The sequence below is a fragment of the Podarcis vaucheri genome (genome assembly GCF_965113315.1).
Source record: "Podarcis vaucheri genome assembly, chromosome: 13".
Taxonomy (NCBI): domain Eukaryota; kingdom Metazoa; phylum Chordata; class Lepidosauria; order Squamata; family Lacertidae; genus Podarcis; species Podarcis vaucheri.
In genome coordinates, this window is record NC_138751.1 from 7992154 (window position 1) to 8007405 (window position 15252).

At 43.8% G+C, this 15252-nt stretch overlaps 1 gene segment (V, D, J or C); it reads right to left on the reverse strand.

The window, feature by feature from the left end:
• The window catches only part of LOC309516856 (Ig mu chain C region-like), an 80629-nt gene that overhangs the window by 11501 nt on the left and 53876 nt on the right, over positions 1–15252 (reverse strand). The window contains exons 2-4 of the C gene segment in view: positions 14080–14385; positions 12224–12547; positions 11121–11456 (exon numbers count right to left, since the gene is read on the reverse strand).

Below are 15252 nucleotides of genomic sequence, written 5' to 3' on the forward strand. Positions count from 1 at the left end.
CCTGGGGTTCTGTTAAAACCCCTTGGCTCACAAAAGCTCCCTTTTGTCCATAAGAGACACAAACAGCCGAATTTGCTGCTTCGTTGCTGGAGACACCAAAAGATAGGATAAGGGCAGCATTTGGGAGTGAACCAGCTATGCTAGCTAAATAAAGGCTACAACTCCGTCTTAGTAGGCATGTAGGCTTCAGAACTTTGTCTATGCAAGCATTTTTTAGTAAGCAACAAAGGGCCTACCAAGGGCTGGCACATCAAGGTGCAGGCAGGGAAAGTGATATTCAATGGTTTTTTGCCAGCTGTTTGGGGGCTCTGTATGTATTCTTTGCATGTAAATCCTATAAAAAGTCTTACTGGACAACGCCCAGTGTTCAGATTTTGGGAAATATCCTGCTGAATCAGTTAGTTTGCACAAACTAATAAATGCTGGGCTCTCACTCCTGAGTTTCATTGGCAAGATCCAGGGAGAACAGGTTTTTTTTTACCTGCAGCAACCTGACTTGCATGCGACTATCCCAGCTGTATGGTGGGACTGGAGGTGTGGAAAACCTCTCTGCACTTTCCCAGCTTTTGCAAAGTTAGCTTAAGGCCTATCCAAAAGCAGTGCTTTGGGGAGAGGTGTAAGGAGCACCTAGTGCTCTTCACTGGGCTGAATGGAAAGGGCGGCACATATTCCAGCTGAAGGCTGAGCTTCCATTAACTGTGGTGAAGGAAAGAAGCTGTTTGCTACCTTAGAGATTTACTGAAAGTTACTACTGAGCTCAGATCTTGCGTACCTGCCAGTAGTGTTGCAGGCTGTACTTCAAGTGCCCTATCTGCAATCTCTGCCTTTACTGAATCCAGGAGACACACAGCTCTCCTAGCTGAGCATTTGATTTCAAGGAGGCTGGATACCCCAGCTCTCCTACAATCTTCCTACCAGCCCATGAGTTGGATGGTGCCCTTCTTTGAAGCCCAATGCTTAGCTTGAAAGCTTTTTCATCCCAGCTTAGCACAGAGCTTTTGAGAAGAGAAGGGTATGACCCCAGTAGTAGTTCTTAGCCTCTGCAAATTTGCAGCTGAGTGTGGGCCCAACACTTCCCACCAGTTAGCATGTTATAGCTCGGGTATAGCCGCTGTAGATCCAAATGGCTTGCATGACCCTCCGCTGAACACTGGGATCCTAGCAGATCCTAGGAGCTTACCCCATGATTGTCCCCAAAGGCACGGCTGAGCTGAAGCCTTCCCGAGCTCAGCAATGAGCTTCAGAAAGACACTGGCTTAACCTCTGCACTATCTGCAATAGTCTAAATAGCTTGCATTTATCCCAGCTCAGAAACCAGTTACAGAGAAGCTATGGGGATGCCAGGAGAATTTCCCATCCTGCTCAGCAAAAAACCACCCAGCCCTGCTGCTACTTAGGCAAAAGATTTGGTGCATCGCAAGGTTGTATGCTTCAGAGAAGCTAGGTGGATTTTAGGATGTTCTCCATTATTTCCAAAGCCACAGCCAAGGGCACTGCCCACCTTATTCCTAAGTGAGCACTGGGCTTTAGAGAGCCTCTGATTGCTCTCCTACAAATGCTGCTGCTGTTTGAAAGGTTTGGTGCTGTTTCCGCCAAGCAGTGAGTATCAGAGCAGCTAGAAGGTTGCTAGGTGCTTCCCTTAACATTTCCAAAGCTGCAAAGGATCAGGGAGCCACCTAGACCTTGCATACTCCACCCCCAGCTGAGCACTGGATGCTAGAGAAGTTCCAGCTGCTTTTCTTGCAGCAGTGCCAAGCTGAGAAGGCTGTTTCTCCAGTTACTCTCCAGTCTCTCTTATGCTCAGCAGGCAGGTGGCAATAAGCAAGCCTTAAAACAGGAAGCAATAATCAATGCGAGAAACCAGAACTCAAATGGAAATACTAGTATTTATGCTCAAGCCTACAGTGATACCTCAGGTTACATAAGCTTCAGGTTACATACACTTCAGGTTACAGACTCCGCTAACCCAGAAATATTACCTTGGGTTAAGAAATTTGCTTCAGGATGAGAACAGAAATCATGCAGTGGTGGCGCAGCGGCAGCAGGAGGCCCCATTAGCTAAAGTGGTGCTTCAGGTTAAGAACAGTTTCAGGTTAAGAACAGACCTCCAGAACAAATTAAGTTCTTAACCCGGGATACCACTGTATTACAAAAAAGTTCCCTTTGACTTACCCCATCAAAGGCTGCCATTAAATGGTTGAGGCAGCCAGGTTCAAGCCACCACGGTCTGTTTCTTTCGTAAAGTCATCTCTGCTGTATGAAGCCTTCAGAGTTTTCCCTAATGTTCACAGAAACTGCCCTCCAAAAGAAAATTGTAGCTAGTGATGTCCTTGGGACTAACATGATGGTTTTAAAACAGATGCAGTACATTGTTGTGGTTGAGTGATGTCTGGGGTACGGGCTATAATTGGAATCCCAAGATGCCCACATGAAGGTTGGCTCAGAGAGAACTTCCTCTTTCCCTATTATAGTTTGTCTTGCCTTGTTTACTTGTTTTCAAACTTCAGAAATTTGGTTGGTGGGAAAATCTGGTAAAACAGCCTCCCTCCACATTCACACACCCCACCCTCTAACATTATTTATTTAAGAAATGAATAAAATCCTGAATTATCACTTGCTGCAAAGAGTTGTCTAGGCAAAGTATATGTGATAAAGAAACCAACTATTCCAGAGCATTAAAAACACTGAAAGCAAATACCTCAGGCGGGACTAGGCCTTACCCCCAGAGGCCTTGAATTTATTTTTGTTATCTAATTCCATATCACTTTTCAGGGCTGCCAAACACTTTCCAATTTTCATTTCATGGAACTGGGAGGGTTCATTTTCCACCAGGTTGCTTTGGCATCAAGATGCTCACACGAAGAAATCACTTCCAATTGAGCAAACTCTTTGATGCACATCACCTCCTGCACCATTCTGAGGAGTTTTTAAAAAGTTACTCCTCATGTGGAGGGAGTTGATTTTGGGTGCCATCAAAGACTTCCTGTTTCCAGCGGTGGAAAATCTGAGGTCCATATTCCACATTGAAATTAATGGTTGTCCCAAGGTTTTTATTTTTGTTTCTCCATTTATCTCCATTTATCTATCCCCAGACTTGTTCAAAAAGTGGCAAAAGCTGTTCATCCAATTTGTATATATAGGGAGACATTTGAGGCTGAGATCCTCAGTCGTACACCATTGTACACAAAAATGTTCTGAAGTCCATCTTCAACCCATTTGTTGCAGCCAACTCCTGTGTATGGCATAAAAGGTATTTGCATCTAGCACCTCCAATCTCCTCTCCGAGGAGGGAGGTTTAATATATAATGTTTGGAAACATGCAGGGTTGTACAGGCTGGAAGGTGTTTTTTTTTAATGATGGGGGCATGCACCTGATAGGCGAATAAGTTATACATGAATTAGGGAACAGAAAGATGTGATGGCTGTCAGGAGCTTGTTCTACATTTGAGTAGGACACTGGCAGAGACACATGCCCAGCTGGCATGTTCTCTCCCTTCTGGTCGATCGTTCGGGAGCTTCATTAGCTTTCTTCAGCCCGAACATCACAGCGACCAATGCCAGATACAGATACCGACACACTTAGGGATCCGCAGAGTCTTCGCAGCTTGCGTAACAGACCTCAGCAACTCAGCATTTTGACTAATCTACTTTATTTGCATATAAACACACACAGAGCACTGCAACATGGCCCCCCCTCTCTCTAGCATCAGACAGCAAAGAAAAAACAAAGGACAATAGTCCCACTTCACAGAACACAGAACACAGTAACACAAACATCCTGTCTCCGTCACTTCCCACTTTGTGGAGTCAAAACATACACCATCATGTGAAAGACAACAATCCCATGACTGCAATCATGGACCAGGAATTCTAACAATGGCTGCACTTGTACCAGGCACTTCACTTCATCTTGAACCCAACAATTAGTCCGCAAGCAACCATGTCTTTAGCAACATTGAGAAATTTGATTCTCAACACGAATCTGACTCCAGAAAAGATGTTATCTACAAAATACTCGGTGATCTCTAATTAGGTCTGATTGATTCAACGAAACAAGTTTGGGAGTTGGATTTGTGAATAGAGCTGGAGAAAGCAGACGGGTGTAATACGTGGGCCAAAAACGCCGCTAAGGTCTGTCTCCAGTAATATCAGAGAAAACACACTGAAAATTCTGCCTTGGTGGTATTTAACTCCACAAAAGGGCAGTCACATGGACCCATCCTCCTCTCCCCTGTGATGGAGTCGGTACCCTCCATCAGTCCCTGACTGTATATGGTAAGTGGTTGACATGTAGCAAACACCAACCATTCTGGATGAATATTTTCAATGAAATAAATCTCATAACACAACAGACTGTGCATTGCACACTACAGTTGGCTTTAATGAGCACCTTCATCGAGCATTGATAAAGACCTACAACACAAAGAACTAATTACATTCCTCCTTGTGGTGGCTTGGCAGCATATTGTGCAGAAATGGAAAAATCTGGGTCATCTTCAACTCTCTCCGTGGAGACAGAACATGTGGATGGTAGCACTGATGGAGAAACTAGCTAAGTATGTTAAAGTATTAAACGTTCCTCAAGACTCAGATGACTTTATAGATGCATGGCAACAACAAAGGTATCTAGCATCCGCCAGCTACCCATGTTCACCTGTGGTGTAATGCATTTTAGTTATAAAAAGGGTGTTTCTTGAATAAACTGAACCCTTTCTTGCCTCTGGATGCAGTGTGGGATACACTTAAAACTAGAAAATTAGTTAGAGTAACAATTCAGAAGGAATGTAAAATGTTCATGTGAAATGTAAGCTTAATGTACAACAGGATAAAGGCAAACATTCTATTTGATATATGTGGTACAATACTCTGTCTACTGCATTCAGAGTTGAAATTGCATTATCCTCTTTTTGGGTTTAGACTAGGTAGGCAACAATAGCTAAAACGAAATAGGACAATGACAGAGTCACAGCAATGAGTGGTATGCAATGCTAGTCCTAAATCAGAGTAGACCCATTGGAGTTAAAAGGGATAATTGAGTTTAATTAATTTCAGTAGGTCTGCTTTAAGTACACACACACACACACACACACACACACACACACTGAAGGAAGGCAAAATTAAAGCATACATGTTTGAAGGATAAACAACCAGTCCAATAGGTCCAGTTCAAATGGAACACTGGCAGCAAAAGGCCAATCATGTCTAATCATATATTAGTCCCGTTTAGTTTGATAGGACTTGCTCCCAGATACATGATGAGACAAAGTGAGACAGAAATGTCATCTGTCCAGTCGACCTTCCCCCAAAAGTGAAGGGAGAAATATTAAGTCCTTGATTATGCTGCTGATGAAAGAAACTGAAAGAATATCCAGTCCTTTATGTTAGGCAACTTATTGTCCCTCTTCAGATGACCCTTCACTTTGTTATTTCACCTGGAATTGGAAAACAACCATAATTAATGTTTGCCTGGACAAAAATAAAGCCGTACAGCCCTCCACTCTTTCACAACTTGCTGTCCCATTCATCACTGCGATTTAGTGATGCAATAAAACTCTATTCCAATAGCATGGGGTGATATTTTTATTGGGCAATCAGAACTGGCAGGGCTCATCTACCTCACTCACAGTTAGATGGTTAGATCTGCAGAGGGTCTATATGAAATTGCTGAAATAAAATATCCACACAGTGAGGGGGAGAGTTTAATCTACATTTCTGAAAAATAGTCCTATGTTTACATGATATACACACATTACTTGTCTAAGAATAATAGTCCTTTGACTTATATAACCCTAACACTTTGCAAAATACAGTGGTACCTTAGTTTATGAACTTAATCCTTTCCTGAAGTCCGTTCTTAAACCAAATCTGTTCTTAAACTGAGGTGCGCTTTCCCTAATGAGGCCTCCCACCACCAGTGCCCTTCCACTGTTCGGTTTCTGTTTGTAGACCGAGGTAAAGTTCGCAAACCGGAACACTACTTCCTGTTTTGCGGAGTTCGTAAACAGGATTGTTCTTAAACTGAGGTACCACTAAATCGCATTTTCTTGAACCTTAGCTTGGTCTCACCCCCTTGAAAACCATTGTAGTTTCTTACCCTACCAGCTATAAGTGAGTTACTATTGGTCCTCAGTTGCAAAGCACGATCAAAGGCCTCTTGCTTCAGTACCCCCTGTTGCATTTTACCTTGAAGACAGTCACGGTGACACTGTAGAAAAGGCTCACGAGGAAGAAAATGATGAAAGTGGAAAGGATCGATGACAGGCTTTCAAGCTCTTCATCGTCGTCAGCATCTATGAACCCATCTAGGTAAGCTTTGGACAATACATGTAGGTCAGATTCTTCTGGAGTTTAGAAAGATGGGGAGGTCTCAGTGTAGCGAAGTGACACAGGAGGGAAAAGTAGGTTACTTTTGTGGGGAACTGGGAAAGGAATGTGGAAGAGGCACACTGAGAAACAAGGCAATTCCATCTTTAGACTGGGCAAAATCCAATCTTGACAATGCCAAGTGGCGTGTGGAGTCGGCGATAGGCAGGAGAAAGAGGAGTTGATTTAGCAAAGGGATGGAACGGTGACATGCTGCACCAAAGGGCAAAATCACAGATGTTGCAAACGCTTTAGTGTCTCTGCCTTTGGTTGTGCTGGCAACATGCTGCGGATTTGGCCTATATCCAACATGAGCTGAGCTCATGTTGAGGGAACTATAGCACTTTTAGGAGTTCTGCATGGCACAGCTTACTTGCTGAAAGGAGTCAAGGAGCCCTTTCTCCAAATGATGCTCTCTAAACCACATAGAGCCCTCAGGAGTTTTGCAATAACTGACCACCTGGCCCGAATGATTTTTGTGTCGTTCTTGACAGCATTGGATATTGTACTGTATTATAAGTTGCAAGCAGAGCCTATCATACTGATTTTTGTAAAAAAAATTTTTTTTTGCAGTGTTTAGGATCCGTGAGTGGACAGTAATATTGAAATGCACTCTTCAGAGTGAACAGATGTCTCAGCCTTGAGGTGCATTTTTGAGAGTTTATCTTATGAATCACACATGGGTTTCATTTGGAATTTTCCAACCAATGGTCTGCCGCAGAATATGGCTCTCCACCTTCCAAAATGATTGAATGTTTTAGCATTTTGTGCAACACTTAGGAACCTACAAATTGCCTTCCAATGAGTATCTCAACTGTTGCTAGTAGTGCACATGAGATAGAATGAGGGATAAAATAGCTTGCCTAAAGCCACAGTATTCGTTGTAACTGAGGCGAAGGTTGAACTTACATTTATAAATTCAGAACTCAGCTCATTCCATTATACTGGTGTGCTGTATCTTGTGAACATGAGTGCAGTTACTAGCCTCGCCTATCCCCTGTTTCAGATTTTATCCTCAGCAATACAAGTGCACAATCTAAACCTTTGTTTAACAGAGGCAGATGGTGGGCTTAGAGCAGTAAGGTTTCAGGAGAACAAATTACTCAAGTCACATGCTACAGGAGAAGGCAGTTCCCACTCCAGGAGCACTAACTATCCAATTTAACCTGTCTCCAAATATGAAAGGAAGCTGAGCATCAATAGAACCCATCTGCTGGCTGTTCCCAAAAGAAATTGCAATTGGGCTGCAACTCATTACCAAGAAACAATGACTGAAGTTATCAAGGTGTTCTCCATAGCTTCCACAATCTGCTGTGGACTGAGATGCTGCTCAGTTGCTCCTCTGCTGTCTACATCCACCATTTCCAAGAAGGAGTGGGAAATGGTTCTGAGTGGGAAGGACGATGACTGCACTTTTGTCAAACTGAAATGAAACAACTGGCTTAGTTTTGTCCTATGTGTCTCTCTTGCTGTGCCTTGGGAGAGAATTAAAGAGTATTGGTGTGCAACTGGTATTCAGAGACATATTGCCTTCAATAGCAGAGGTGGAGCCCAGCCATTGTGGGTAGTAGCCATTGTCAGTCATAACAAATGCAACCATCACATTTTTCTTTACTTTGTATTAGCAGAGGTTTAGATTACTTCCTATGTTAATGAAGCTCTAGATCTTTTCATCACAATGGACAAAGTGATTTTTGGAAATTGCAGTGCTACTTTTTTCAAGTTTTAGAAGATCACGGACAAAGTGATGATCCTTTTTTAAAGGTATATACTCTAGCATTTGCAAAGAAACCTCAAATATGCAATTCACTGACACATGGGAAACTTCTCTGATGGCATCAATGCCACCATTATCATATTGTGCATTTGGAACTTGTTAAATGTGTGCTGTGGTGAACATAAATGGAAGCATCCAGTGTCCTAGGTCCACCTAAATTGTGATTGTTTATGCACACATGTTTTAATATTTTCTTTAGTCTTTGCTTTGAGATGCAATATAAAAATAAAGATAAGATGGATCAGGGTTGCAGAATGATAAACCCGTGTGTGCTTGCAAAAACTGAAAACGACTGCTTTCTATGCATGATATTTATAAATATTTATTTGTGCATCAGTGTGTTGATAGTAGAAGAACTCTGCTATCATGTTATATTAATTTTTTGTGTGCTTATGTAAATGTTTTTGCAATGTCATTGCTGTGTGAGAAAGACAGGAGCACTTCCAGCTGTTCTAGTGGGAAGGCTGTTCCTTGTCTGTGGAATTTGTTGGCTTCTTCCACATGATGTCATTAGCATTGAAATGCTACCCTAATCCCTCCTTTAAAATGGATTTACCTTTAACTTTTTTTTTTTTGGGGGGGAAATCCCCACTAAGTTAAAAAGGTGTTGCCAAAGTTGGTGTTTTTGTGTTGGTGTTAAGCCCCTTTTTCAAAGCACCTGCAAAGTGTGGACATAGGGTTCCCTCTGAAGAGCCATCAAAGATGTCAATTTGCTTTTACAACCACACTTTTAAAAGCAACATGCAAGACATGTCATGAAGCACTCTCTGCATGGTCCTGAGCCACTTCTTTTGGTTCTTTAGGGGAATTTTACACTGAAACATCCTTGGATTGCTCTAAATTAAGCAACAACGTCAGCACCATTATATCCTTAGGAGTGAAATAATAAATGTGCGGTCCTAGACACCTAAAACAGATATTCTCTGTCCCACATGGAGGAATTAATCATTTTGAAGAAAGACTACAGTGACGTTTGTGTTTGTGGAGAAGAGAAAGTAATGGGAGACAAAGCTATAAAAGTAAAGGCCGAAGAGCTAGCAAGGGAAAGGTATGGTGAGGTTGACAAATCTGATACTTGCAATGCTATACACAAGGGAGGGCTGGGTGTCTAACTGGGTGTCTAATGTCTAATGCTTTTATCATCCCTTGAAAATTCCAGATCATAGCTGAGAAAATGCTGAGAGTGGAAGCTTTATATCCTATCAAATTATTTTTTTTTATCCTTTTATCAGAATTTCCAACAACAATCCAGATTTGTCTCCTTTCTTTATTTCAAACTATTGTTTTATTTCAGAAAGATGTGGCCAGTTAATTCTACATCATTTAGGGCACATCACCCCTCTTTTCCCCCACAAAAAGGCCAATAATTAAACAAATGGAGACACAAAAAAGGAAAATAGATGCTGGTAGAATTAGGGAGATGTGAAAGATATGCAGTAGGCTTGACAAGAATGGTTACTGGCAAGTGCTGGCGGTGTCGGAGAGCACAAGGGAGACGTTGACAACGGTTGGTTTACCCGTATTCTTGTCTATGGTCTTCTGAGACGTCTGGAGGGGCAACATCTCATGCCCCACCATGCAAGTGTAAGTAGTTCCAGAATTCCACTCTTCTGCATTGACGTTCAGCATGCTATAGGCGTAATACCGCTTGGGTGCCTTGGACTCCTGGGTGGCTGTGCTGGTGAAGTATTTGGAAGCATCCACGGGCTCATCATTCCGCAGCCATTTGATAAAGAACTCAGGAGGGGAGAAATCTTTCATCAAACAAGTGATAGTGGCTGTTTCCTGCAGAGCCAGCTGATCCGAAGGAGGAGGAAGGATATAGATATGTGGAGCAGAGGGGTTGCCATCTGGAAGGTTAAAGGAGGGTGTGTGTGAAGAGAATATCAAATGCATGGTTTTGTTTTTTAAGTACATTGCTAACCATCTTTCCCCCCTTTCCTTTTCTTAACTATGACCTCATTTGTATGGTTTGAGAGAGTCAGAAAAACCTGTGAGAAGATTGGTAGAAGCCTTCTAGGAGGTGAAATCGACAATGACCAATGATGACCAGATCAGAGATTTGATGCAATGGGTTTCTAAATCTGGATTTTTATTAAAGACTGTGGTGGCATGGTCCACTGCTTTGTGTGTGTAAAAAGAGTGGAAGAGCATAAGCGAGACAGAGAGACTATGGCTTACAGAGATGGTCCCATGAAGTAAGTGGGGACAAACTCATCTCTTCATTGCTAAGGTGGGCTGAGAATAGGGCAGGAGTCAGCAACCTGCAGCCCATGCGCCACAAGGGGCCCACAGGGGTTATTTAAATGGCCCATGAGCTGCCCCCAAACCAAGCTTCCCGCTTGGCGAGCCCCCGCGTGCTGCGCTAAACTGGTGCAGCATGGAGCAGGGACTCATTTCCGCCGCACTGAAAAACACGTCTGTGCATGTGCAGATGCCGAAAATCGCGTCTGCGCAGATGCGATCTGGCCCACGTAGCGATCTCCGTGGGAGTGAACCAGCCTAGGAGAGGTAAACCTTGCTGACCCCTGGAGTAGGGGCTTCATCTACTCTAAGAGCAGCCTCATATAACTTATAACCCATTAAGTCATATGGATTTTTTGACAGCATGCTGGGGGCTAAGTCAATGTTTCTTTTTGTTGCCCTTAGGTACACAGAAGCCCATACTGTACATGTCCACTGGGCAGGCATTGGAAGGATAGCTTATTAATTCCAACAACGATTGCTTAGATTCAGATGCGTGTTAAATCCCTCTTCCGCAAACTGGTGTCCTCCACATGTTTTGGACCACAAAGCTCATCAGCCCCAGCCACTAAGCCCCATATTTGCTGATTTTGGAAGTTATAGTCCAGAACATCTGGGGAGACCACCATGCTAGGATAGCTTGTGTTAAATGATTGTGAAGACAGAACGAAACTGCTAAAATCTTTTTCGCTTAATCTTTTTCTTTTTTTTTAGCTGATGTAAAATAGGCACCTACCTTGAGGCTTGTGCAGGGACCTGACTTCCATTGAAGGAAATAAATCTGGGTGAATAATTTTGCAGTTGAAAGTTTCTCCTTTTTCCCACTCGTCGACACACACAGTAGCTACTGCATCTGCGTATATCAGATCACTGTTTTCTTCATCGTGGTACGTTTCCAGTGCAGTGTCCAGGGGTTTGTCATCGGATGCTCTTGTCCAGGTGATGTTCAGCTCCTTAAGGTCTTGCTCATCGGGTATGTTGGAAATTCTGCAGGTCAGCTTGGCTGACTTGGTCTGGTAAATATCAGCATAGGAAGGTTGGATGGTCTCAACCGTGACAGGGATGGAAAGACCTAAGAAGAAGAGCATTGAGATCCATAGTAGGACAACACTTATGACAACCTCAACGTATATTTGATTCAAACATCCAATGTCTTCAAAGAGTTCCATTGCTTATGTCCAAGTCAGAATAATTTCCCTTTCCCACAATAGTGCCATCTTCAAGGGGTTTGTGTGTGAGGGCTTCTGGGTGGGAGACCTTGCTAGTTGCTGCACAAGTTCCTTTCCTTGGTGATCCACTGGTTTGCCAGAGTCAATGATTCTACACTGTGCTCTTGGTAGAATCCCAAATGCACAAGGCATTCATTTGTAAGAATATCAAGAATCACAAGGAAATTTGATTCCTCCCCCACTAAAAATAATGTCAGAATTGGATCAGCAGAAAGTATGGGGACCATGAGTACCATAACATAGACTGAGGTCTCACATAACACTGAAGCCAAGGTTGGATCTACATATCTCAGCGGTATACCAGCATACGCTGAAGGATAACATTGCTGGACTATAGTGCTTAAGTGCCTTTAGACCTTGCCGTAAAATCTGCTTACCTATTATAATTCTGCTTTCTAGAGGATTTTCACCTCTTGTTGAGCGTTTTGGCATATGTAGATTTTCATGAAATCTTACCTCAGTTTTAGCCCAAAGCTAATATTTCTCCCATGTTCAGAATGCAACCATATATACTGAGCGCTCCTTCCTTATGGCAGAAATGAAAGATGCCCCTGTTGTCTTGAATGTTTCAATCGGCTTTCCGGTGCTCTGATGGAATATAATAACTTACCGCCACAAATAAGGGGTCTGCTGATGTTCTTTATCCCACTGAATCTCTCATTGGACACTTTGCAGGAGAACTTCTTGCCATTGTCCCAGTCGTTCTTGGTGATTGTTAGCTCACTCCTCACGCTGTACCTGCGCTTTGAGATCCGTATGGTGGTGGGCTCATCAGATTCAATAACTTTTCCATCCCTCAGCCACTGGACTGTGGTCTTCTGAGTGTGCAGATTTATAGCAGTGCAGGTGATGGTGGCATTCAAGGGGGACCCTGCAAAATCCTTTAGGAGTGGTGCACTGATGATAATGTTAGGCGGAGAGTCTGGGCACACTACTGCAGAAGGAAGGAAAGTGGCAGAAGGTAAACAAATTTATTGCAGATGAATCCAGCAACTCAAGGGGAACTGCAGATCCAGGTCTATCGAGGAACCCTCATTCACAAGACTTCTAGAAGGTTGTGCGTCTTGACAAGCATTTCCCTATCCATTTCAGTGGGTTCATCCCACAGAGTGAAGGCTCACTCTCAGAATGAATGACAGTGTAAGAGCATTGTTGAGCACACGACTAGTTCATTTCCCGTGCTACAAGGCAATCATATCCTATTCACCTATATCTCGGATTAGGGGCCAGGTTTCAAATGGATTTGAAATGCTTTCCCTCTTTTACATAAATTAATCTTCACCCTATGCAGAAAAGCATTAGTTCTGAACTTAGGTAATTATTCAGTGTGTTAAGAATACAGACAGGTATGTGGTCCTTTGGGAACTAGCTAGTTATAGGGTTGCCATATTTGGAAGGGCAAAAAAGAACACACACATGCACGCGCACGCGCGCGCGCGCACACACACACACTGCTGATGCAACAGGGAAATCCAGACATATGGCAACCCTAGCTAGTTATTGGATGCAGTGGCGTAGCGTGGGTTGTCAGCACCCGGGGCAAGGCAAGTAATTTGCGCCCCCTAACCAGTGGATTTGCGCCCCTAACCCTAACCCCCAGATGTTGCGGCCAGTGCGGCCGGGCCCCCCTGCACCCCCACGCTACGCCACTCTGCAGCAGTAGCTTCAAAACCCACCTTGCCAGTTCCCAAAGGGCACCATGCACAGCAAAATCCAACGCCTTTCGTTTTTCTCATTTATTTTTATTATTACTATGTATCTTTAAAAGATAAACATTCAGCGTAACAAAGAACTTAAACCGGAAGCCTTTCTTTAGCACACACACACACCCTTAGGGGGATGATCCACCACTCATTTACTCGTGAGCAAGCCCGCCAAACTTGCTGACGAAACCGAAAGCCTCTTAACCCGCTGGCGAGAGGCTTAGCCGGGCCTCGCCCGCCCACCGGCTTCCTCTCGGAGGTTTTTGGGGAGCGCAGGGCGCGGCGAGGCCTGGTGGCGCGTCGGGGTGCGGAGGCTGCCCGTGCCGGCCAGGCGTCGGTGGCGGCGTCGGTGCTGCTGCAGCGGCTGCTCCTCCTGCGAGCAGTGAGTGGAGCACAGCCGCAGCGGCGGCGGGGGGCGCGCGCGCGCTAGGGCGCAAGGCTGGCGGTGGCTGCGGGGAGCCCGGTAGAGGAAGGAACTTGTCCCTTCCCTCTGGACTCGCGCCCCCCCAGATGTTGCGCCCGGTGCGGCCGGCACCCTTGGCACCCCCCACGCTACGCCACTGATTGGATGGAAGATATATAGCTGGTCCTTATCACAAGAGGCCACTTCCCATAAAAGACCATGCAGAAATCAAGCATTTGGTCTTTTAAGAGTTCCCTAGCACTTTCTGACTCCTTTATGCTAATCTCCTGGTTTGAGCTGCTGTTGGCTGCTGGGAAATCTTGGTTTTTTGTAGACAACAAGTCAAATAAATTCACTTACTCGGACGGACAATTTCTTCTGTTCTATTTCCAAGAGAGTGAGCAGCCTTGCAGTAGAATGGATTAAAATGCTTCCAAGCTGCAGCAGGGACAACTGCCTTGGAGCTTGCAGTGAAAGTCCCACGGGAGTTGAAGAAAGGAGGAAATTCTGTAAACTCGATTGCCTTGTCTTCATCATTATCCCAGGAGAAAGTGAGTGAGCCAGGCAGGAAATCCTGGGCCAAGCAGCCAATAGTGATGTTTTCATTGTTGGAGATACTCCCAGAAGATGGAATGAGAGGAAAGACATGCGGGGCAGATTGGCAAGCTGAGGAAACAAATAATAATAATAATAATAATAATAATAATAATAATAATAATAATAATAATAGGTTTTTGGGGGAAGATGCTTCATTTTTAGCTGGGATTGCTTATCTGAGCTGAGCTATTTTAATTATCTCTCAATGTTTAAAATTGTTTTAACTGCTTTTATTTATAACTTTAATATTTATTGTAAGCTGCTTTGAGGTTTTCCTACAATCAAGCAGTATATAATTTTTGTTAAATAAAGTAAAATACATAAATCTAGGCCAGGTCCTTGGGCGCAGTCTACCTCTGACCGCCCAAGATTCTGTGGTTGCATTTCTGACAGGTTGGACAGTTTAGCCAACTTCTTCAACCTTATTTTGATAAGACCTTTACACAGGATGGCTTCTTCATCGACACTTCCACTTGTCCCGTCACTATCTCCAGGGGAAAAAAACCACAGTTGTTTATCACTGAATTAGAACAAACATCAATCGGTTTTTCTGTGGATTGTTCTGATTCAGTGGCGAACAAGTTTTCTTGGGAGATGTGGCAGGGATAAATTATAGGACCCATGCTCAGAAAGTAGAACTTATGATTTCTAGACACAGGACAAGCCCCATCTCAACCATTGGATCCATTCCACTGATCTTCACCAGACAAGCGTTAATAAAACAGTGGGTAAGAATATTCAGGCCTCAGCTGTACTTTCGTCTCTTCCTCACATGTCTCTCTTCAACTCCCTTTTCCCCATCTCAGCTGTCACATCCCAACAACTTTCCCAGGCATAGGTAATCTTGGCCCTCCAGAAGTTTTGGGACTACAATTCCCACCATCCTTGAACACTGGTCCTGTTAGCTAGGGATGATGGGAGTTGTAGGCCAAAAAA